The sequence below is a fragment of the Acipenser ruthenus genome, chromosome 17 (assembly GCF_902713425.1).
Source record: "Acipenser ruthenus chromosome 17, fAciRut3.2 maternal haplotype, whole genome shotgun sequence".
NCBI lineage: Eukaryota > Metazoa > Chordata > Actinopteri > Acipenseriformes > Acipenseridae > Acipenser > Acipenser ruthenus.
In genome coordinates, this window is record NC_081205.1 from 14,811,370 (window position 1) to 14,836,076 (window position 24,707).

A 24,707-nucleotide genomic window follows, 5' to 3' on the forward strand; every position below is an offset into this window, starting at 1 on the left:
ACTAACTTGTTATTAATTATTGCTTCAAAAAGTGTGGTATCTTGAACACAGTTATATTAAAATGTCTTATTTTAATAAAGTACACAATTGACCAAATACAGTAGACGCTTGTTAGTAGCAACACCTGATAAGAGCAACCACCGCTTACAACTAGCATTTCCCTGGAAACACTTTCCTTACCATTAAAAATCCACTCTGTAACAGCAACATAGCCGCCGGTTATGCGATAAGTCTTTTCTCCTGCAAACCTATACTCTTTAAACACAATAAAAGCTTCTGCTACATTAAAAAACGGTGTCAGTTTTGTGTCGGAGGACTAACGCAGATCCAGTGACGACACAGCCGTATCACAGGCGTTCAACCACCCACAGGAGTCACTAGTGCGTGGTGGGACAGGGATTGTTCAGTTGACTTAAGACCTCCGTGCCAGGGCAGCGCTCAACCAATTGTGTGCCGTCCCCTGGGGCCATAGCCCGAATTGGAACCAGAGATCACTGGGCTATTGGGCGCATCCTGCACTGTGGCAAGTGCCTTTACTGGATGCACCACTCAGGAGCACTTCACTTTTAATTAATAATCTGCACACAATGGCTGTAAGACAGTAACATAATGCTGCCTTATTTTGGTGTCATAATACATGAAGATACATTGTTGTGTGTTCCTATTTACTTGTTACTTCACTGATCCACTTCAGTTTCTGTTACTCTTATGTTTACCACTGCAGAAGTTGTGGTAAATGTTGCAATTAACGTCATTGTCTTTCACAGTTTTGGTCAGCAGTTAATTTTACCCTCTTTCAAAATAGTATCTACAATTTGAAGTGACAATGAATTTTAGCACAGCAATTGTGGAAAAGATTCACATTGGTAACTTATGGTAAATTGTGCAACTCTACACTTTTAACTGACAACCCTCTTGGAACGCTATGTCCCTAAATGTCCGCTCCGATCACTGGATGCTGGGTTACTGTCTCTACCTATTATTATTCAGAAGAAAACTTCAGGTGGTAGATCTTTTAGTTCTATAGCACCTGAATTATGGAACAACTTGCCCATCACACTTAGAGAAGCCCCTTCAGTCGATGCCTTCAAGATTAGACTAAAAGCTAATTTTTATAGCCTGGTGGCATTTTCATCCAGATGAGCTGATATCCTCTTGCCCCCTGTACTGTTCCCACTGTTTGTTTTTTTAAAACTAGATTGAAATCACATTTTATAATACAGTTTATATATTCAGTTTGGTTTTTATTCTGTTTTATTTTTATAAATGCTTACTGTTGTCCAGTAACGTGCTTTTTTTTCTTGGGAAGCACTTTGTGGCAACCTGATGTGAAAGGCGCTATATAAGAAATAAAATTGAATTGAATAATTGTGAAAGATATACTGCTCCAGATTGCGACGTCAGTGTGCACCTCTACCTCCCCTTCCTCATAGCAGCACAAAAAATAAAAACTTGGTCACAACAAAGTGTTTTCAAAACCCTGATTTGGGACACTGAGCTTCAATTCAGTAGTTCAGGACAAACACCAATCACAACATATTTAGTTTGTCTCAACTGTTTTTTTCTCGCACTGTGACTGTTCACCTCCCTCCGTTCAAATCATCAACGTCTTAAAAGCACAGCGCTCTGATCCAACTAAGCTTTAACTAACTCGAGCCTGGCAACTGTAAAGAAACTGGCATGTCAATAAAGACTGCATGAAACTTTCAACCACTTTTAAAGGCATTAACGTTCAATATTAACAAGTTTCTAGCATTTAACATTTTTGTACTTAGATTTTTTGTAGGGCTCAACACAGTTGCATCTGTTTCCCTGACTTCCTCGTTACTGTTTTGGAAATTACATTCCTAATGTTAAGATGCTGAGAATGGAAATGCAATAAGTCTTTTCTCCTGTAAAACCCCTTGCTCTTAAACACAATTAGAGCTTCTATTACATGAAAAAACGGCATCAGTGTGATTTGCGTCGGAGGACTAACACAGATGCAGTGACGACACAGTTGGCTCACAGGCACTCGACCACCCCTGGTGCACGGTGAGACAGGGAATACCCAGATGACTTGAGACCTCCCTGTCTGGGTGGTGCTCGGCCAATTGTGTGCTGTCTCCTGGGGGTATAGCCCAGATTGGAACCAGCGATCACTGGGCTATTGGGAGCATCCTGCACTGTGGCAAGTGCCTTTACTGGATGCACCAATCAGGAGCCTTTGCTTTTAATAAATAATCTGCACACAATGGCTGTAACACAGTAATACAACGCTGCCTTATTTTGGTGTCAGAATAAATAAAGATACATTGTTGTGTGTTCCTATTTACCTGCTACTTCACTGATCCACTTGCCTTCAGTTTCTGTTACTCTTATGTTTACCACTGCAGAAGTTGTGGTAAATGTTGCAATTAACATTATTGTCTTTCGCAGTTTGGTCACCAGTTAATTTCACCCTCTCTACAATCCTCTCACAGAAGCTTTCAAAACAGAGTTTCTACAATTTTAAGTGACAATGCATTTCAACACAGCAACTGCAGCAAAGATTCACCATTTGTAACCGATTGTAACCTGTTTTTGCCCCTTCAGTCAATGTCTTCAAGTCTAGTCTAAAAACTATTTTTTATAGCCTGGTGGCATTTTCATCCAGATGAGCTATTTACTGTCCAATAATATGTTTTCTGTTTTGTTTTTATTCTGTTGTGAAAGGCGCTATATAAGAAATAAAATTGAAATGAATAATTGTCCAAGATATACTGCTCCAAATTGCTATGTCAGTGTGCACCTATATCTCTCCTTTCATATAGCAGCACAAAAAATAAAAACCTGGATACAAAGTGCTTTCAAAAACCTGATTTTCAATTCTGTAGTTCGGGACAAACACCAATCACAACATATTTAGTTTAGAATATTGCGGAGTATGTGATAAACTGAGGTTGGAATAACAATACACAGAAATATATTGTTATATACATTAATTTGGCATCAAACCTAACTTGTATGGATGAGGCAGAGACCCCCCCATAGGAGATAAACCTAAATTTAAGGTGGAGGTGGGTTACGAATGAATGGAAACACATATGAGAGGTAAGTGAAGAGGGGATTTATAGTACTTACAGGTTTGCTGACGTGGAAATTGAATGATTCAATTTGGTGACGTGGCAGATTGATGTCCCCCCCTTCCAAACTTTTTATTAACTTAATTTGGTTTATATATTTTCTATATTATTATTATTATTTCTTTTTTTGTGATTTTTTTATTGTTTTCAATCATTACAGAAGAATAATATTACAAATTCAGTAAAACAGCAAACTATTTACAGACTGAAATAAATAAATAAAATAAAAATAAATAAAATAGACAAAATTAAAGTCTCTCACAGCAGTGACAATTTCAGACCATGAGGATACAGTTTTGAGATTGGCTAAGTGCAGCTTGGCTATAGATCTGTAACGTCTCGCTCTTAGCACAAAACTAACCCCAACGGCGGGATTACCTCCCTGTATCAAATATACCCAAATTATTAACAAGGGGAAGGGCGAAGCGACAGTGCATCAAGGACGCGAGATCCCCCAATAAATACACTATAGAAACACGGGATAACCTTAAACATTTATTGGCTAAAATAATTGAAACTGTTCAACAAAACAAGATGGAAAAGAAGTTCCGAGCAAAAAAACAAAACATAAACAAGCCAGCAAAATATCCATTGCGAGAACAAAGTAACAAAATAAAACAAAAAAACAAAACAGTCCCGCAACAAAAATAAAAAAACAACGATCTCACCAAACTCCTGGGTACCCGCTTGCTTGAAGATCCTCTCGGAAGATGATGACCAGTAATCCACAAAAACTATGAACATGCACTTGAAAAACCAACCCCATCAGCAACGTGGTGCATTACAAGCCGGCTCCAGGCTTTAGCGATCGTGGGCAGCAGAGGTGAACGACACCGGCTAACCAGCCTGAAACTGGAACAAAGCACTTGCTGATAAAAAAAACAAATCAACTTCCAACAAGAACGACAGTCGAAGGTAAACAGGATCGCTCTACCATGGCAAACCACCCCGGGAAAAAGAACGCCGCGGACTTTTCAAAAACAAGGAATAGAGTCCCTAAACAGGAACTAAGGAGACGACAGGAACTCAAAAGGCAGGTAAGCAGCTCCCCCCTATGGCGTAACAAAGGTACTATTTATACTTGTCTAAAACAATCTTTCCATTAACAACGCTGCCGCTTCCAGCGAATAAGAACCTCGAAATGTATTTGGAACCTGGCCAGGCTTCCGTGCTGCCCAATTAAGGCGCAACACATGGTACGTTTATTGTACCATGTAGAACCAAACATTCAATTTAAGTGGCAGTGCCACATAGTCCCCCCCCCCCCAGCGGAGTAACTAGGGTAATACCCCAAAATATGGCTTTAGATTTACCACATTTACTGTTTCGACCTTCTCAGGACGATCCACCCACTTCAATCTGTAATTAACTGGTCCCAGTTTTTTTATTACTGAGGCTGGTCCAGACCATTTTGGGGCTAATTTAGCTGAAAAAAAACCAGCTGCATTAGAAATTGGGTGACTCCTCACCCACACTAAGTCTCCTTCGCTAAATATCACACACCTTCTCCGGGCATTATAACTTTTAGCCTGACGCCCTTGAGCTTCCTTCACACGCTCTCTAACCAGCTTGGCAATACCAGCCTGTCTCTCAAGTACAGAGTAACTGGACTCCCCAGGTGAAGGAGATTTGGACACTAAACGATCAAGGGGACCTTTAAGAACCCTTCCTAACATTAGCTCAGCGGGAGTAAAGCCAGTTGTCTCCTGTTTTGCTGAATTTATGGCAAATCTAAATTCGGGCAACCATTGATCCCACAACTGCTGATTTTGACCCACAAAGGAAGCTATCATCGGCTTCAGAGTTCTGTTGACTCTCTCCGTAAGATTAGACTGAGGGTGATAACTTGTAGTAAGTTTTCGTGTAACACCCCACTTTTTGCAAACCTCAATCAGAACACCACTGGTAAATTGAGCCCCTCTGTCAGACACCAGGTACTTTGGTGTCCCCCAGCGCGTAAAAATCTCCTGAGTTAAAAGCTGCACGATGCGATGAGTCTTTCCATCACGCAGTGGGAATACCTCCACCCACTTGGTGTAATAATCCACAATCACCACCAAGCAAGTATTACCTTTCTTACTGCGTGGGAAAGGCCCCATCAAGTCAATTCCTAGCATGTAACCTGGCTCTTCCACAGTCGTGGACTGTAAAAACCCTGCAGGTTTCTGATTTGATGGCTTGTATATTTGACAAGCTATACACTCCTTAACATGCTTTGTAACATCTCGCCTAATTGTAGGCCACCATGCTACCTCCAACACACGAAGCAGAGTCTTCATCCTACCCAGATGCCCACTCAATGGGTTGTCATGATAGTATTGTAAAAATATGGTAATTAATGACTCGGGAACAACCACTTGGTAGCGCTGACCCTCACCTCTGGGTAGAGACATTCTCCTATACAACACCCCCTGTTCAACCACAAACCCTATACGGTCAGACCGCTGACCGTCCATCTTCTTCTTCAATTCTTGAAGGTTAAGATCTTGAGCCTGAGCCTCTGCGATCTCACTCATTTCAGAGGGCATATCAAGAACGGCAACATGCTTTTTTTCCTCTGAAAAAACGGCAAGTCCTGCCTTTTCTATCTGAGGAGATCGAGACAAGGCATCTGGTACTACATTTAAACTTCCCTTTCGATATACAACTCGAAATGTATACGATTGGAGACGCAAAGCCCAACGAGTTAGGCGGGACGTCACTTTAGGAGAATTAAAAACCCAAGTTAAAGCAGCATGATCTGTCACAACCTCAAATTCCACCCCTTCCAGGTAATGCTTCCATTTCTCAATGGCCCAGATAACCGCCAAGCATTCCTTCTCGGATGTGGAATAGTTAGATTCAGGTTTTGTTAAAACACGAGATGCATAAGCAACAACCCACTCGTTTTCTGAGCACCCCTGAGCCAGAACAGCTCCTAATCCCACATCACTGGCATCAGTATACACCCGGAACGGTTTCATTAAATCAGGGTGGGACAACACAGGAGCTCTCTGCAAGGCTTCCTTTAATTGTTCAAAGCTATCTTGCTCAGCTTTCGACCACACCCAGCTCACCCCCTTCTTTTTCAGCCGATTCAGTGGAGCAGCTTTATCAGCAAATCGCGGAATAAACTTGTGATACCACCCAACCAACCCCAGGAACCTTTGCAGCCCCCTGAGATTGGTCGGTGCTGGGTACTCCTTTATTGCCCCAACTTTATCTGTATCTACAGACACCCCATTTCCTGATACTATATGACCCAGGAACTTAAGTGAAGGTTGAAAGAAATGACACTTGGCTAAGTTGAGGGTGAGATTGGCTTGATCCAGGGCTTGAAATACAGATGCCAGATCTCGCACATGCTGCTCTTTAGTGGGAGAGTACACAATGATATCATCTATGTATACAAAGCAACTGTTACCCTTCAGGTTTACCAGCACTTGTTCCATCAGACGTTGGAACGACGCTGCAGCATTCTTCAAACCGAAAGGCATCACCTTAAACTGATACAGACCGAAAGGAGTAATAAAAGCTGTTTTTGGTTTACTTTGATCATTCATAGCCACCTGCCAGTAACCAGAACGCAAATCTAAGGAACTAAAAACTGCGGCTCCCTCTAATGATTCCAAAATGTCATGAACTCTGGGCATGGGATATGCATCAAGGTCAGTTTTCTTATTTACCCCTCGGTAATCAACACAGAACCTAAATGTCCCATCCTTTTTTTCGGTCAAAACCACAGGTGCGGCCCAGGCTGAAGCAGACGGTTCTACAATGCCATCCTGTAGCATTTGATCAAGATGTTGCTTTATAATGGTTTTTTTGTGTTCCGATACTCGATAAGCTCGGACACGCACTGGAATCTCATCGGTAGTAAGTATCACATGGTGGATTAAGTCTGTCTTTCCCAAACGGGAAGTACAAACTGACGGCCACTGCAGCATCAGTGGTTCCAACAACCTTTGCCCTTCAATCGTAACATTCAATTCTAATATCGGTCTCTCTCTTAATCCCAGATCTAGCTCTTTCCTCACCACCTTAGTGGGAACTGCCACAAAAAGCTGTGCCATTAGCTGCCACTCTGCCCCCCACACATTCTCACGAGAAAATGGAAAAAATGAATATCCCTCAGGCTTCTTTACTCCATACACCTGCTTCCCCAAGTCAAGCAATGTGGATGTTTTGACTAGGAAATCAAGTCCTAAAACTAAAGGCTGAGCTAAATGAGCATCATCCATTATGTAGGTGTCTACAGACCAAAACTCTCCATGAAGATTATAAGTCAGACGAAACTTGCCCAGTGCAGTATATGCCTGACCATTGGCCAACACAAAAGACTTCTCTGTACTTGGAGATAAACGATCCTTTGATTGACAAAGCTGTAACCAAAGATTATTCCTCATTAAAGTGTACGTACATCCAGTGTCAATCAATGCTAAACCTTCCCACCCCCGCACAGATAGCTTCAAAGCCAACAATGAAAGATGGCCATTACCAGTGGGTGCTAATTGAGGAGTGCTTGCATTGTTTATGACAGACATATCAGCTGCTATTCTAACTGATCCTTTCAACGGCTTCTTTGCCCCTCTCTCAGTTTTTGCATTTACTTTCCCCCAATACTCTTTCTGAGAGGACCAATCCCTTTCTACCATGGCCCCAACTCTCACCAAATCTGCCACCGACGACACCGACCCCCTAATAAAACTTGCTAGCTTAGGGTTTGCATTGCCCAAAATTCTATCTACTATTTCCGCCTCTGTCATACCCGGACGCCACTTAAGACAAAGTGCTCGGTAATCGTATGCAAAATCTCTTACGCTTTCAGCTGGATCTTGAACCCGATCACGCAACCTTTTCTCCACCTCAGTTAAATAATCTGTGGGAAGAAAAGCCTCAATAAAAGCAGTTTTGAAAAGTGCCCATGTCTGAATTTTATGGCGTTCTGCAATCCACCAACTCTTTGCAGAACCCTTTAACACTGTTGACAGTGTAGCTAAGATTTCTGATTCAGTCATGGTTACTACCGACAAGAAATCCTGGCAGGCATCTATAAAACTCAATACATCAGTGGAACCTTCACCCTCTCCAAAAACTGGAAAACTTAGTTTAATAGGTGGTTTATAATTATATGCACGGGATCTAACACTTTCAGTCACCATAGGTCTCAGTGACAAAGCATCCAAAGAGCTATTAGACACATCAGCCATATCAGGCTGGTAAGGCTGATAAGAGCGTGGAATAAAAGATACTTTCGGAGTGCTTGTTCTGCTCCGCATATCCCTTAATTCTGCCTGCCATTTAGACATTTTGTTTAGGCTGAGTTCATGGATTTTCAAGATGGCAGAAGGTGAAGATCACGAATATATACAGGATAGTATGGATTTTGCAAATTTTACTGCTGGTCCAGGTGTCACACGTAGACAGCCGCTAGCTGAGTTAACTTCAAAGTTGGAAGAGTTATATATCAGTGAATCCCCCACAGCTGCTCAGGGAATAGCTGATGATAGTAATGTTCCCGATTTTGGTTTTATTTTCAGTAAGATGGAGCAAATTACTGCACGTATAGACAAACTGGAACATGAAATGTCCATGGCATCTCAGAGCAGTATCAATCGAGAGGAACTGTTAAGAACATTTATTGATAACAAATTTGAAAGTATTGAGAGTTCTGTGGCTAAAATGCTAGATCAGTTGGAGAGTTCAGTGGTCAGGTGTTTTGAGCGAAGGGAGGCGAAATGGCAGGCAGAATTAAGGGATATGCGGAGCAGAACAAGCACTCCGAAAGTATCTTTTATTCCACGCTCTTATCAGCCTTACCAGCCTGATATGGCTGATGTGTCTAATAGCTCTTTGGAAGCTTTGTCACTGAGACCTATGGTGACTGAAAGTGTTAGATCCCGTGCATATAATTATAAACCACCTATTAAACTAAGTTTTCCAGTTTTTGGAGAGGGTGAAGGTTCCACTGATGTATTGAGTTTTATAGATGCCTGCCAGGATTTCTTGTCGGTAGTAACCATGACTGAATCAGAAATCTTAGCTACACTGTCAACAGTGTTAAAGGGTTCTGCAAAGAGTTGGTGGATTGCAGAACGCCATAAAATTCAGACATGGGCACTTTTCAAAACTGCTTTTATTGAGGCTTTTCTTCCCACAGATTATTTAACTGAGGTGGAGAAAAGGTTGCGTGATCGGGTTCAAGATCCAGCTGAAAGTGTAAGAGATTTTGCATACGATTACCGAGCACTTTGTCTTAAGTGGCGTCCGGGTATGACAGAGGCGGAAATAGTAGATAGAATTTTGGGCAATGCAAACCCCAAGCTAGCAAGTTTTATTAGGGGGTCGGTGTCGTCGGTGGCAGATTTGGTGAGAGTTGGGGCCATGGTAGAAAGGGATTGGTCCTCTCAGAAAGAGTATTGGGGGAAAGTAAATGCAAAAACTGAGAGAGGGGCAAAGAAGCCGTTGAAAGGATCAGTTAGAATAGCAGCTGATATGTCTGTCATAAACAATGCAAGCACTCCTCAATTAGCACCCACTGGTAATGGCCATCTTTCATTGTTGGCTTTGAAGCTATCTGTGCGGGGGTGGGAAGGTTTAGCATTGATTGACACTGGATGTACGTACACTTTAATGAGGAATAATCTTTGGTTACAGCTTTGTCAATCAAAGGATCGTTTATCTCCAAGTACAGAGAAGTCTTTTGTGTTGGCCAATGGTCAGGCATATACTGCACTGGGCAAGTTTCGTTTGACTTATAATCTTCATGGAGAGTTTTGGTCTGTAGACACCTACATAATGGATGATGCTCATTTAGCTCAGCCTTTAGTTTTAGGACTTGATTTCCTAGTCAAAACATCCACATTGCTTGACTTGGGGAAGCAGGTGTATGGAGTAAAGAAGCCTGAGGGATATTCATTTTTTCCATTTTCTCGTGAGAATGTGTGGGGGGCAGAGTGGCAGCTAATGGTACAGCTTTTTGTGGCAGTTCCCACTAAGGTGGTGAGGAAAGAGCTAGATCTGGGATTAAGAGAGAGACCGATATTAGAATTGAATGTTACGATTGAAGGGCAAAGGTTGTTGGAACCACTGATGCTGCAGTGGCCGTCAGTTTGTACTTCCCGTTTGGGAAAGACAGACTTAATCCACCATGTGATACTTACTACCGATGAGATTCCAGTGCGTGTCCGAGCTTATCGAGTATCGGAACACAAAAAAACCATTATAAAGCAACATCTTGATCAAATGCTACAGGATGGCATTGTAGAACCGTCTGCTTCAGCCTGGGCCGCACCTGTGGTTTTGACCGAAAAAAAGGATGGGACATTTAGGTTCTGTGTTGATTACCGAGGGGTAAATAAGAAAACTGACCTTGATGCATATCCCATGCCCAGAGTTCATGACATTTTGGAATCATTAGAGGGAGCCGCAGTTTTTAGTTCCTTAGATTTGCGTTCTGGTTACTGGCAGGTGGCTATGAATGATCAAAGTAAACCAAAAACAGCTTTTATTACTCCTTTCGGTCTGTATCAGTTTAAGGTGATGCCTTTCGGTTTGAAGAATGCTGCAGCGTCGTTCCAACGTCTGATGGAACAAGTGCTGGTAAACCTGAAGGGTAACAGTTGCTTTGTATACATAGATGATATCATTGTGTACTCTCCCACTAAAGAGCAGCATGTGCGAGATCTGGCATCTGTATTTCAAGCCCTGGATCAAGCCAATCTCACCCTCAACTTAGCCAAGTGTCATTTCTTTCAACCTTCACTTAAGTTCCTGGGTCATATAGTATCAGGAAATGGGGTGTCTGTAGATACAGATAAAGTTGGGGCAATAAAGGAGTACCCAGCACCGACCAATCTCAGGGGGCTGCAAAGGTTCCTGGGGTTGGTTGGGTGGTATCACAAGTTTATTCCGCGATTTGCTGATAAAGCTGCTCCACTGAATCGGCTGAAAAAGAAGGGGGTGAGCTGGGTGTGGTCGAAAGCTGAGCAAGATAGCTTTGAACAATTAAAGGAAGCCTTGCAGAGAGCTCCTGTGTTGTCCCACCCTGATTTAATGAAACCGTTCCGGGTGTATACTGATGCCAGTGATGTGGGATTAGGAGCTGTTCTGGCTCAGGGGTGCTCAGAAAACGAGTGGGTTGTTGCTTATGCATCTCGTGTTTTAACAAAACCTGAATCTAACTATTCCACATCCGAGAAGGAATGCTTGGCGGTTATCTGGGCCATTGAGAAATGGAAGCATTACCTGGAAGGGGTGGAATTTGAGGTTGTGACAGATCATGCTGCTTTAACTTGGGTTTTTAATTCTCCTAAAGTGACGTCCCGCCTAACTCGTTGGGCTTTGCGTCTCCAATCGTATACATTTCGAGTTGTATATCGAAAGGGAAGTTTAAATGTAGTACCAGATGCCTTGTCTCGATCTCCTCAGATAGAAAAGGCAGGACTTGCCGTTTTTTCAGAGGAAAAAAAGCATGTTGCCGTTCTTGATATGCCCTCTGAAATGAGTGAGATCGCAGAGGCTCAGGCTCAAGATCTTAACCTTCAAGAATTGAAGAAGAAGATGGACGGTCAGCGGTCTGACCGTATAGGGTTTGTGGTTGAACAGGGGGTGTTGTATAGGAGAATGTCTCTACCCAGAGGTGAGGGTCAGCGCTACCAAGTGGTTGTTCCCGAGTCATTAATTACCATATTTTTACAATACTATCATGACAACCCATTGAGTGGGCATCTGGGTAGGATGAAGACTCTGCTTCGTGTGTTGGAGGTAGCATGGTGGCCTACAATTAGGCGAGATGTTACAAAGCATGTTAAGGAGTGTATAGCTTGTCAAATATACAAGCCATCAAATCAGAAACCTGCAGGGTTTTTACAGTCCACGACCGTGGAAGAGCCAGGTTACATGCTAGGAATTGACTTGATGGGGCCTTTCCCACGCAGTAAGAAAGGTAATACTTGCTTGGTGGTGATTGTGGATTATTACACCAAGTGGGTGGAGGTATTCCCACTGCGTGATGGAAAGACTCATCGCATTGTGCAGCTTTTAACTCAGGAGATTTTTACGCGCTGGGGGACACCAAAGTACCTGGTGTCTGACAGAGGAGCTCAATTTACCAGTGGTGTTCTGATTGAGGTTTGCAAAAAGTGGGGTGTTACACGAAAACTTACTACAAGTTATCACCCTCAGTCTAATCTTACGGAGAGAGTCAACAGAACTCTGAAGCCGATGATAGCTTCCTTTGTGGGTCAAAATCAGCAGTTGTGGGATCAATGGTTGCCCGAATTTAGATTTGCCATAAATTCAGCAAAACAGGAGACGTTACAGATTGGGTGATCGGGTTCAAGATCCAGCTGAAAGTGTAAGAGATTTTGCATACGATTACCGAGCACTTTGTCTTAAGTGGCGTCCGGGTATGACAGAGGCGGAAATAGTAGATAGAATTTTGGGCAATGCAAACCCCAAGCTAGCAAGTTTTATTAGGGGGTCGGTGTCGTCGGTGGCAGATTTGGTGAGAGTTGGGGCCATGGTAGAAAGGGATTGGTCCTCTCAGAAAGAGTATTGGGGGAAAGTAAATGCAAAAACTGAGAGAGGGGCAAAGAAGCCGTTGAAAGGATCAGTTAGAATAGCAGCTGATATGTCTGTCATAAACAATGCAAGCACTCCTCAATTAGCACCCACTGGTAATGGCCATCTTTCATTGTTGGCTTTGAAGCTATCTGTGCGGGGGTGGGAAGGTTTAGCATTGATTGACACTGGATGTACGTACACTTTAATGAGGAATAATCTTTGGTTACAGCTTTGTCAATCAAAGGATCATTTATCTCCAAGTACAGAGAAGTCTTTTGTGTTGGCCAATGGTCAGGCATATACTGCACTGGGCAAGTTTCGTCTGACTTATAATCTTCATGGAGAGTTTTGGTCTGTAGACACCTACATAATGGATGATGCTCATTTAGCTCAGCCTTTAGTTTTAGGACTTGATTTCCTAGTCAAAACATCTACATTGCTTGACTTGGGGAAGCAGGTGTATGGAGTAAAGAAGCCTGAGGGATATTCATTTTTTCCATTTTCTCGTGAGAATGTTTCTAAACATGCAACATGGACTGAAGATGTAATACTAGCTAAATATAAAATAGAGGAAGGTCAGGAGAGAATAAGAACTATAAAATAGTTTTCGTTGCAGCTGTAACAGCGGCTAGAAGGAGCCTACAATTTACCAAGGACAGACAAAGTTTAAAATCATCGTTTAGTTGAAATAGGGTAGGTGTCGGCTGAATTTCAGTCTTAAAAAATTTGGAGACAGTGATAGCCACACGTTCCCAAAAATTACACACAACTGAGCACTCCCGAATGGTACAAAAAGGATCTATTCATTTTGATTTGAAAACGCTTGTGTGGAGTGGTGTAAGCTCTATTTATAAAGTTAAAATGAATGAGTTGGTGTGCTAAATTTTTTGAAGAGACAAAAGTATTTTTGCACCTGTGACAGACCCGGAGGCGAGATGGTAGGTTTCAATGTTTTTTTTTTAGTGACAGCACAAAGCAAAACAATAAACAAAACACGGACCTGCTCGCTCTCTCTCCACTCGCTCGACCAAAGACAGTACACCTTCTTCCCCTATATACTAGTGATGTGATTCAATTACTCAGTAAACACCCCCACATTCCAAACGTGAGCAATCAACACCGACATTCACACTACCCTATATCCCAATCAGGAGTAATGCCAAATTTACAGAGTTCTCTGTCCCAAATAGTTAAGACTGTCAGATGTTTTAAAGTATGTTTTATGAAACGACAATATAGAGAAGAGACTAACCCTCTACAAAGTAAAAAGATTGAGAACAGATGAAGTATTCTTATATGTTTACCAGTTAAACACACTGTTTAAAAATAAAACTCACTGAAGATTATGATGTGTTTTCATAATGTCCAACTATTTTATTGAGATATGTTGTGTGTTCTTGCCCTGCGATGGACTGGCGTTCCATCCATGGTGAAGTCCCGCCTTGCACCCTATGTCTGCCGGGTTAGGCTCTGGCTCACCGCAACCCTCTATAGGATTAAGCGGTTACAGATGGATGGATGCTGTGTGTTCTTTACTTTGAGATATAATAATAATAAAACACTGACTAATTTTAACATTTCTAAAGGGATAGCATTAACATGCAAAATCCAAGGTTAAATAAATAAATATGTTATTTATTTATTTTCTAAGGCCTATTTTATTATTATTATTATTATTTATTTCTTAGCAGACACCCTTATCCAGGGCGACTTACAATTGTTACAAGATATCACATTATTTTTTACATACAAATGAAATTTATAATTAAAGTTCGGGAGGAGGGTCAGACACCAATCTCCGCATCACCAAATTGAATCATTCAATTTACACATTAGCTAATTTAAATTGTTAGCACTATAAATACCCTCTTCACTTATCTCTCAGTTGCGTTTTGATTTCATCGTACATGCACGCATCATGGTCTGCAGTCTGGATTATTCCGTTTCGACGTATGACGATCTGTTTGCTGTTTCCCCGGAGCCGAGATCCACGCAACCAGTTCAACCAGCCCTTCCCGGGCCAACTCCACCACAACTTCGGTCGGCGGTATTACCACTCCAAACTTCTCTGCCCAGATGTCAGCTTCTCCTGTCTGCTGTGGCTCCCGCCTGGCCACTCGTTCCTCCGCAACTCCTGGCATCAGAGACTGGATGATCTCCCGGCTCCAGCTTTATTTTCGTAGCAACAACATCCCATTCAAATCTACAGCACGTAAGGAGAATTTGTTTACTTTATTTCATCCTTCCCGTCGCAGGCGCTATGACGTCAGCACTGATCGTTGCTTTACCCAGTGTTGCCAAGTATCACAAAACAAGCCCAACCCATGTCAGTATGGGTGTTTTTACAAATTCTAACCCGCGACTCAAGAAGCAAGCCCAATTTCCGCGTATTATAAGCGGACTTGAAACACCTCCCCCGCACCGACTGCATCTCCACGAAGCGCTTCTACTACCGGAAAAATCCGAAAGCAGGACCATCGCACCTGTCAATCAAAGGCTCATTTAGCAGTTCCTGAGCATTCTGGCTCCACCTATAACCTTTCAGGTTACCTCCCCTCACTGCAGGCGTCCAGCAGGCCCCTGCAGTGACCTCTTTTGCCACTATGGGCGTCCAGCAGGCCCTCATAGTGATACTTTCTCTGTGAAATGCTTTTCTTTCTGTGCTTCAGCAGTTTTGAGCATTTGTATCCAGAGATTGTTTTTACAGTTAGGAGCGGCTGCTCCCGCGATCTATCCTGGGGTTTCGACACCCGCCACTGTTGTATAATATGCATCTGTAACCTTCTGGTTACACCCCCTCATCACTGCAGGCGTCCAGCAGGCCCCTGCAGTGATCTCTTTGGCCACTATGGGCGTCCAGCAGGCCCCCATAGTGCTCCCTTCACCTCCAAATATAACCTTTCTGGTTCCTTTCCCTCACTGCAGGCGTCCAGCAGGCCCCTGCAATGACCTCTTTGGCCACTATGGGCGTCCAGCAGGCCCCCATAGTGCTCCCTTCACCTCCAACTATAACCTTTCTGGCTCCCTTCCCTCACTGCAGGCGTCCAGCAGGCCCCTGCAATGACCTCTTTGGCCACTGTGGGCGTCCAGCAGGCCCCCATAGTGCTCCCTTCACCTCTAACTATAACCTTTCTGGTTCCCTTCCCTCACTGCAGGCGTCCAGCAGGCCCCTGCAGTGATCTCTTTGGCCACTATGGGCGTCCAGCAGGCCCCCATACTGCTCCCTTCACCTCTAACTATAACCTTTCTGGTTCCCTTCTCTCACTGCAGGTTCCCTAACCTTTCTGGTTCCCTTCCCTCACTGCTCATCGGCAGTTTTGAGCATTTGTATCCAGAGATTGTTTTGCCAGATTTGTAATAACTTCATTGAAGGAACCTGTGCTATTCTGCCTGTAACTTCCTTCATTTTCGCTCACCGTAACTCCACCACACCCAGCATCAACAGTCCCTCACGAAGATTGCTCCCTGCAATATGCAAATCGACCACGCCATATTCTTAATCAAAATTGCTGGGAAAAACGCATGACTGGCTAAAGCCAATATATCAAACACATTTAAAATCATGCCCATTGAGCCTGTCCCCCCCCCCCCCCCCACCCCCCCCCTACTAAACGCAATCTTCTGTCCCTCCTAGTCCATTTAAACTACATGGGAGCATGGGAGGATTTGCAAACAAGAGGATGCCATTCAGCCCATCTTGCTCGTTTGGTTGTTAATAGCTTATTGATCTCAGAGTATCATCAAGAAGGATCCCAGGGTGTCGGCTTCAACATTACTAAGTTGGTTCCAGACCCTCAATTTTCTATGTAAAAAAGTGCCTCCTATTTTCTGTTCTGAATGCCCCTTTGTCTAATTTCCATTTGTGACTCCTGGTTCAAAAAGTCTCCTGGGTTGACGTTGTCAATACCTTTTAGGATTTTGAAAGCTTGAATCAAATCACCGCGTAGTCTTTGTTCAAGTCTGAATAGCTTCTTTTCTTTTGGCCTGTCTGCATACGACATGTGTTTTAAATCCGGGACAGTTCTGGTCGCTGTTCTTTGCACTCTTTCTGGAGCAGCAATATCCTTTTTCTTTTAATGAAGTGTCCAGAACTGAACACAGTATTCTAGGTGAGGTCTTACTAATGCATTGTACATTTTTAACATTACTTCCCTTGATTTTAAATTCAAAACTTTTCACAATATATCCGAGCATCTTGTTGGCCTTTTTACAGCTTCCCCACATTGTCTAGATGAAGACATATCTGAGTCAACATAAACTCCTAGGTCTTTTTCAAAGATTCCTTCACTTTCAGTATCTTCCATATGATATTTATAATGCACATTTTTCTTGCCTGTGTGCAGTACTTTACACTTCTCTATTAAATGTCATTTGCCATGTGCTTGCCCAGTTCTGAATGCTGTCTAGATCATTTTGAACGACCTTCGCTGCTGCAACAGTGTTTGCCACTCCACCTATTTTTGTGTTGTGTGCAAATTTAACAAGTCTGCTTACTATGCCATAATCTAAATCATTATGTAGATTAGGAATAGCAGAGGACCTAATACTGATCCCTGTAATACACCACTGGTTACCTTGCTCTATTTTTGATGTCTCTCCTAATCAGTAATTACAGTTGGGTGCGGCTGCTCCCGCATTCCCCACCCCCCATCACTGCAGGCCTCTGCAGTGACCTCGCTGGCCACTATGGGCGTCCAGCAGGCCCCCATAGTGCTCCCTTCTCTGTCAAACGGTTTTCTACCAGCTGCGAGCTTCAACAGGGCCCCACTGCCCCCTTCTATTCCTTGCCTCTGCGGTCTTCCAAATGTAACCTTTTAGGTTACCCTCCCCTCACTGCAGGCATTCAGCAGGCCCCTGCAGTGACCTCCCCGGCCGCCATGGGTGTCCAGCACGACCCCATAGTGGTCTCTTCTCTGTGAGATGCTTTTCTTCTTTCAGCTTACCGGCAGTTTATTCAAACACTTTCAAAACCATTCCCATTTCTTTGAATATCAGTCAGGGCCGCAATACTGCATACTCTGGAGGCCTTCTGTTTTCTACATGTTAACTACTCCCTAGTCCACGTGCATGCATTTCATTGAATCCCTACTGCGTTCAATATGAGAAATTAATCTTTTATGTGGGACTTTGTCAAAAGCTTTCTCGAAATTTAAATAAACCATGTCATATGCTTTGCAATTTGTACGCAATGAGGATAAATCCTCGAGGCAGAGCTTTTATCTCCTACCTTCTCTATATTTGATCCTTTCTGTCGATTCCCTCAATGATGTCATACTTATGGTTTGGTTCCTTTTTTTTTTTCGCAAGGAACTCCGCCTGTGGGTGCTCCTACTAAAAGAAAGGAATGTCAGTACTTTCTTTTACGACAACTGTCTCCTGCTGCACAAAGACATTCAGCCGTTCAAAGATGCAGCTCCCTCTCTTGGCTTTGGAGGATACTACAAGGGAAAATTGGTTTTCTGCTCCATGGCCCAACGAATTCAGCATTATTCCTATAATCCTACTCCTGCCTGTTTTAGATAAAACCTTACAGCTCTTTCTCTTAGCCTTCTTGGGTTCCCATAGGTGCTGGGAGTCTACATCGCTCTCAAATTCAACCCCCAGATTCGCCCCTTAATCTCTGACCTAGCAATCCCCTCATCTGATACCCTTTCCTTCCTGCTCAAAAGAAGTAAAACGGACCTGGAAGATTAGAGAAAACTTTTCAATTTTGTTTATAAATCCCATGTTGGCCCATATGACCCCTTTCTCTCTTGTCCATCTCCATCTTTCTCAGGGCGCATCACCCTCAGGCCCGCTGTTTATTAATGAAAACTGAACAATCGTCACCCAACATTTGTTCTTCTTTCACCTGATTTATTTCCAGGTCCGGATTCGCAGCTGAGCAGTTTTCCGGTCCTTCCTTCAGAATCGTAGCAGCTTTTTCCCACTGAGTTCCAGACTCTCTTATCAAACGGTTGGGTCGTTGATCCTCCAGTGCTTACCAAGTTTACATTATAACAAATATTATGGAGCCTAAAAATGCTTTTACAGAAATGTGCTCTTAAGTGTTAGTAGCCTGCCTGGAGGAAGGGCAATCGAATCAGCCATGGATTCCCAGAGGTTTATTTCCCAAAAATGGGTTTTGTTTTCCTCTCCTGCGTGCTGATGATCATTTGTTAAAGGTTGGCTAAACCTTCAAGTGGGCTATATTCAATTCTAATTGTGGCATTGAGACCGGCTTGTTCTTTTTGGGGGTCTCGGCCTCGTCCAGTTGGCCAGGCAGCGAACCCTCAAACCAAGTTAGGTTTGATGCCAAATGAATGTGTATATACAGCATACTTCTGTTAAATCGCATACTCCGCATTCTCTACAATAAATATTTGTACTAAAACATTTTGTGATTGGTGTTTGTCCCGAACTACTGAAATGAAATTTATAATTAAAGTTCGGGAGGAGGGTCAGACACCAATCTCCGCATCACCAAATTGAATCATTCAATTTACATATTAGCTAATTTAAATTGTTAGCACTATAAATACCCTCTTCACTTATCTCTCAGTTGCGTTTTGATTTCATCGTAACCCACCACCTCCCCATCTCCACCTTTCTTAATAACAGTTTTTATGTTTTATCAAATGGGGGTCTCAGCCTCGTCCAGTTGGCCAGGCAGCGAACCCTCAAACCAAGTTAGGTTTGATGCCAAATGAATGTGTATATACAGCATACTTCTGTTAAATCGCATACTCCGCATTCTCTACAATAAATATTTGTACTAAAACATTTTGTGATTGGTGTTTGTCCCGAACTACTGAATTACCCATTTATACAGTTGGGTTTTTACTGGAGCAATCTAGGTAAAGTACCTTGCTCAAGGGTACAGCAGCAGTGTTCCCTACCAGGGATTGAACCCACGACCCTCCGGTCAAGAGTCCAAAACCCTAACCACTACTCCACACTGCTGCCCTACATCAGGGTGTTTTTTTTTTTCTTAAAACACCAAAGCATTCAGATAACACTAAAACAATAAAATGTTCCAAAAGTGTTGCAGAAATGTGTTTAGTTTTTTTTTTTATGGTGTAGTAAAAGAAAACCAGTTTGCCATTGTATGGGAGCGAGGTAACCAGTGGTGTACCACAGGGATCAGTATTATCCTCTGCTCTTCCTAATCTACATTAATGATTTAGATTCTGGTATAGTAAGCAAACTTGTTAAATTTGCAGACGACACAAAAATAGGAGGAGTGGCAAACACTGTTGCAGCAGCAAAAGTCATTCAAAATGATCAAGACAGCATTCAGAACTGGGCAGACACATGGCAAATGACATTTAATAGAGAAAAGTGTAAGGTACTGCACGTAGGCAATAAAAATGTGCATTATAAATATCATATGGGAGATACTGAAATTGAAGAAGGAATCTATGAAAAAGACCTAGGAGTTTATGTTAACTCAGAAATGTCTTCATCTAGACAATGTGGGGAAGCTATAAAAAAGGGCAACAAGACTTTACAATGCATTAGTAAGACCTCACCTAGAATATTGTGTTCAGTTCTGGTCACCTTGTTACAAAAAGGATATTGCTGCTCTAGAAAGAGTGCAAAGAAGAGCAACCAGAATTATCCCAGGTTTAAAAGGCATGTTGTATGCAGACAGGCTAAAAGAATTGAATCTATTCAGTCTTGAACAAAGAAGACTACGCGGTGATCTGATTCAAGCATTCAAAATTCTAAAAGGTATTGACAATGTCAACCAAGGGGACTTTTTCGACCTGAAAAAAGAAACAAGGACCGAAGGTCACAAATGGAGATTAGATAAAGGGGCATTCAGAACAGAAAATAGGAGGCACTTTTTTACACAGAGAATTGTGAGGGTCTGGAACCAACTCCCCGGTAATGGTGTTGAAGCTGACACCCTGGGATCCTTCAAGAAGCTGCTTGATACAATTCTGGGATCAATAAGCTACTAACAACCAAATGAGCAAGATGGGCTGAATGGCCTACTCTCGTTTGTAAACTTTCTTATGTTCTTATGTATTCTACAAGCACGAATAACTGAAATGAGCCATAAGTACATATTGTAAAATATGAAGATTCAGGGAGAGAATAGGTGTTCTTTAAATCTTGTATGTTCGGAAAAGGGAATGTCTTGAAGCAGTCGTGGTGATACCAGTGAGGCTTCAATTTTTTGACAAGGCTCCAAAGACTCTGGGTTCATCCAAGGCCCAATAATAAAGTTTAAAATTAGGAACAACCAAACTTCCAAGTCTTTTTGGAAGTTGTAAAACTGATGGCCAAATTCTTGGGTTGTTTGCCTCTCCAGGTAAATTTAGAAAGTACAGAGTCACACCTGCTTAAAGTAATTAATTGGTGGTGAAAGAGATAACATGAAAAACAAGAAGGATATTCATCGTAATTACTGAAATTCTACCATGTAAAGAGAGAAGTAAGGGTGTCCATCTTTCGAAATAATTTTCAATTTTCTTTAAAACGTCTACAAAATTATCTTTACTTAGCTGATTAAGCATGGGTTGGATTTTAATACCTAAATAAGTGAAGCTGTTAACATTGCACTGAATCAGGAGTCCTTCTTCTTCTTCATCATCATAATACTAATAATATTCTTCTTGTTTAAGGCACTTAAAAATAAGAAAACCACAAAAAAGAGATCTCGTTATCACTTTCCTCCTTGGTAAACCTCATGACCGGAAACCACAAGCTTTTTTGCCACAGTTTCAGTATATATTCACTGAGCAGCCTTGCCTTTTTCACTAACTTCATCGAGCACAGAAGACAAACTGCTTTCTCTGCTGCGTGACTGAAGCGACCCCCACTTGGTACCTGTTGAACAAGACAGCTCTACACTGAGTAAGTAGTGACTAATTGTGATTCATTAAAGAGCACCTATTTTCGAAGAGCAATTGAACGCACTTCATATCTGTTTAATGATAACTATAAATTCATATATACAGTAGCCTCCAGAATTATTCATACCCTTGATAAGATGTATACAAATTTGTATTTAGCAAAAAATGCAAGTGTACATTCAGTATTTGTTGCATAAATAAATGAAAACATGAAAAATTGGAAGACTATCAGTATTGGATATCGCAAAAACATACAGTAGCCTCCAGAACTATTAATACCCTAAATACAATGTGCAGTCAACCCTCTTTGTACCACCTGGTAAGGGCCATGGTCAAAACTGGCAATAAAGTTAGAAAAACAAAAAAAACAACAACAACAACATATACATTATGGTGCTCAATCATGCCTTAAGTAGCTTATACAACATTGCCATTTAAGTACAGTGGTTCAAACAAAGAAAAACATGTGTACATTCAGACTTTTTAAAAACGAAATACTCAGCTTTAAACATTTGTTAGGCTTAATTTATGCAAAACCTGCACGTAACAAACCTTTTACTGTACAGGTACTTTTTTTTTTTTTTACTGTGGTTTATATAAAAGTCACCGGTATTTTAGGCTGTGTCAGTCTTTCAGATGAAACTAATCGACCCGAGACCTTACATAGGCTATGTTAATTGCTGTATGTTTTAGGATTACAGCCATCAATATTTAACATTTGAACGTTTACAGTAACTTTGTTGAAAAAACATTTGCGATGCCTTGCTGTCTTATTTTTTTAGATGCTATGGAGATTTGTTTATTTTGCTCTGGTGTAAAATGCAGCCAGGATCAAGCTGCCATTTTGTACTTGTATTTTTGCTTTGCAGTTTTGTAATTACGTATGTACATGAGACATGTTAATTGTATATTGTCTGCATTTTAATTGGTCATTATTATTTCGCTGGCGCTACAACGAGGTGAATTACAATGCTTCTATATATGTTTGCTAGGCTTGGGAAGTTGGCGGTTGGCAGACAGTGGGGGGGGCGATATAACGGGGAAAATCTGCACTGTTTTATATTGGTGGATATTTGTTCAGAAAGAATAGCTGGCGGTAAGCAAGGGTGGGATTATAAAGGGGGGGTGACACAACAAGGGAACACTGTAATTGGTTTTAGCAAAATAAATGCAAGTGAACATTCAGTATTTGTTGCATAAATAAATGAAAACATGAAAAAGACTCAGTATTGGACATCGCAAAAACATATCCAAAATAATACCCCATTTTTCCCCAATATCCAATACTGATAGTTTTCATGTTTTCATTTATTTATGCAACAAATGCTGGATGTAAACTTGCATTTATTTTGCCAAAACCAACTTTCATTTACATTGTATCAAGGGTATGAATAATTCCAGAGACTACTGTATCTGTCCAAAATAATTGCATTTTAATTTACAGGGTGTGAATAAATCTGAACATCTAAAACTTAGAAAAATATATAATTATTTGGAAAGATATGTTTTTGTGATGTCCAATACTGGTAGTATTACAATTTTTGATGTTTTCATTTATTTATGTAACAAATACTGAATGTACACTTGCATTTATGTAACACACACACACACACACACACACATATACTGTATATATATATATATATATATATATATATATATATATATATATATTCTAATTTAATTCTGATACCAGTCTAAATTCAATCCTTCTTGTACTATATATGTATACATCTTTCTGCAGCTGATGTCAAAGATGTTGAAGAGCCTCTTCTTGGTGTCCTTGGTGATTCTGGCTGCTTCCTGCATCCAGTCTGTAAAGATTCCATCGTTCGGTGGTTCTGATGCTGGTGCCCAGGAGCCCTGTGCCCGCCTCTCTCACCCAGAGACTGGGGAGCAGCTGGAGCTGCATTCCCTCAGAGAGAAGAAGCTGCTGGAAGCTGGTTGGAGTGGAGCCTTCAGCTCCTTCACTGTGATGGACGGGTGTCAGCTCTCTCTGTGGGCAGATCCCCGAGAATGGAGCGAGTCTCGCTCCTTCCCGAGTGGGGTTTACCCCAACCAGCTCTTAAGTGCTGTTGGCTCCTTCTCCAGCTACCAGTGCACCTGTGATGACCCCATAAAAAATAAAAATTTCAGAAATTTTAAACGCAGACACCTTGCATCTAAAAATGAACAAGGTAGCGACAGTTTCTGCACAACTAAAGTAAGACAAAGACGCAAAACTTGCCAACCTATAAACTCTTTTGTATTCTCTAACCCGCAGGAAGTAATCAGTGTGTGCAGAAATGCAGGTGTCCAGATTCCTAACTCAAATTTGTTTAAGAGCACAAACCTATTCAGAATGGTGGATTGTAAGAAAACAGACCCAAACGCAAACCCCCCAAATTGTATCTACACTGCCGAAAATACAAACGAACAAAGATATATAATTCTAGAGTGTAATCAAAGAAAGCTGCCTATACATTTTGAGGGCTCGGAAGCTCCTTCTGTATTTGGGTTCACTGACAGAGTTTAAACTCTGCTGTGAATAACCTGCTCTCTCTGCACCACTTACTGCTTTATAAAACCACGTAGTTGTCTGTTAACTTTTTATTCTTCTGTGGTAGCCCATGAAAAAAACCTAACTATACTGAAAGTATACTTGTGTCAAAATAATACAGATTGTCTTGACCAGAGAAGTGATATTTGTATGAATTTGTGGTAAATTGACCCTCTTGGTAATTCCTTATGTTGAGATGTACAGAATGAAAATGCAATGCATCATTTCTCCTGTAATCCCTGCTGTTTGAATGCAATAAAAGCTTTTGCTGCATGAAACACTTGTCATGACTGTGTGTTTAAGTATGTTTATATAGCTCAGTAACATACACTTAGGGAGACTTTACATTGATGTCAATACATTTTATTTTATAATTTAACCATAACCTAAACACATAACCCTAACCCTGGTGCAAAATAAGAACTGGGTGGGAAAGTGATATATATTTATTTTTTAAAAATAATTTAGTCGTTGCCAATTATTATTTTTTTTTATTATTTTCTCAGAATTTAGAATGGCCAATTATTATTTTGTTAAGCTCAGCTCACCGCTACCACTCCTGCGCTGACTCGGGAGGGCGAAGACGAACACACACTGTCCTCCGAAGCGTGTGCCGTCAGCCGACCGCTTTTTTCACATGTGATAACTTGCACCACTTTTGGTTCGTTGCCCCTT

The 24,707-nt window shown here is 41.6% G+C and overlaps 1 long non-coding RNA gene across 1 annotated transcript; it reads left to right on the plus strand.

The window, feature by feature from the left end:
* Nucleotides 1-21,258: 21,258 nt before the first annotated feature.
* LOC117974125 (uncharacterized) lies at nt 21,259-24,310 on the plus strand. Its single transcript, XR_004664267.2, has 2 exons — nt 21,259-21,494; nt 23,238-24,310. It is a non-coding gene; the product is annotated as an uncharacterized LOC117974125 (long non-coding RNA).
* The last annotated feature ends 397 nt before the right edge of the window (nt 24,311-24,707 follow it).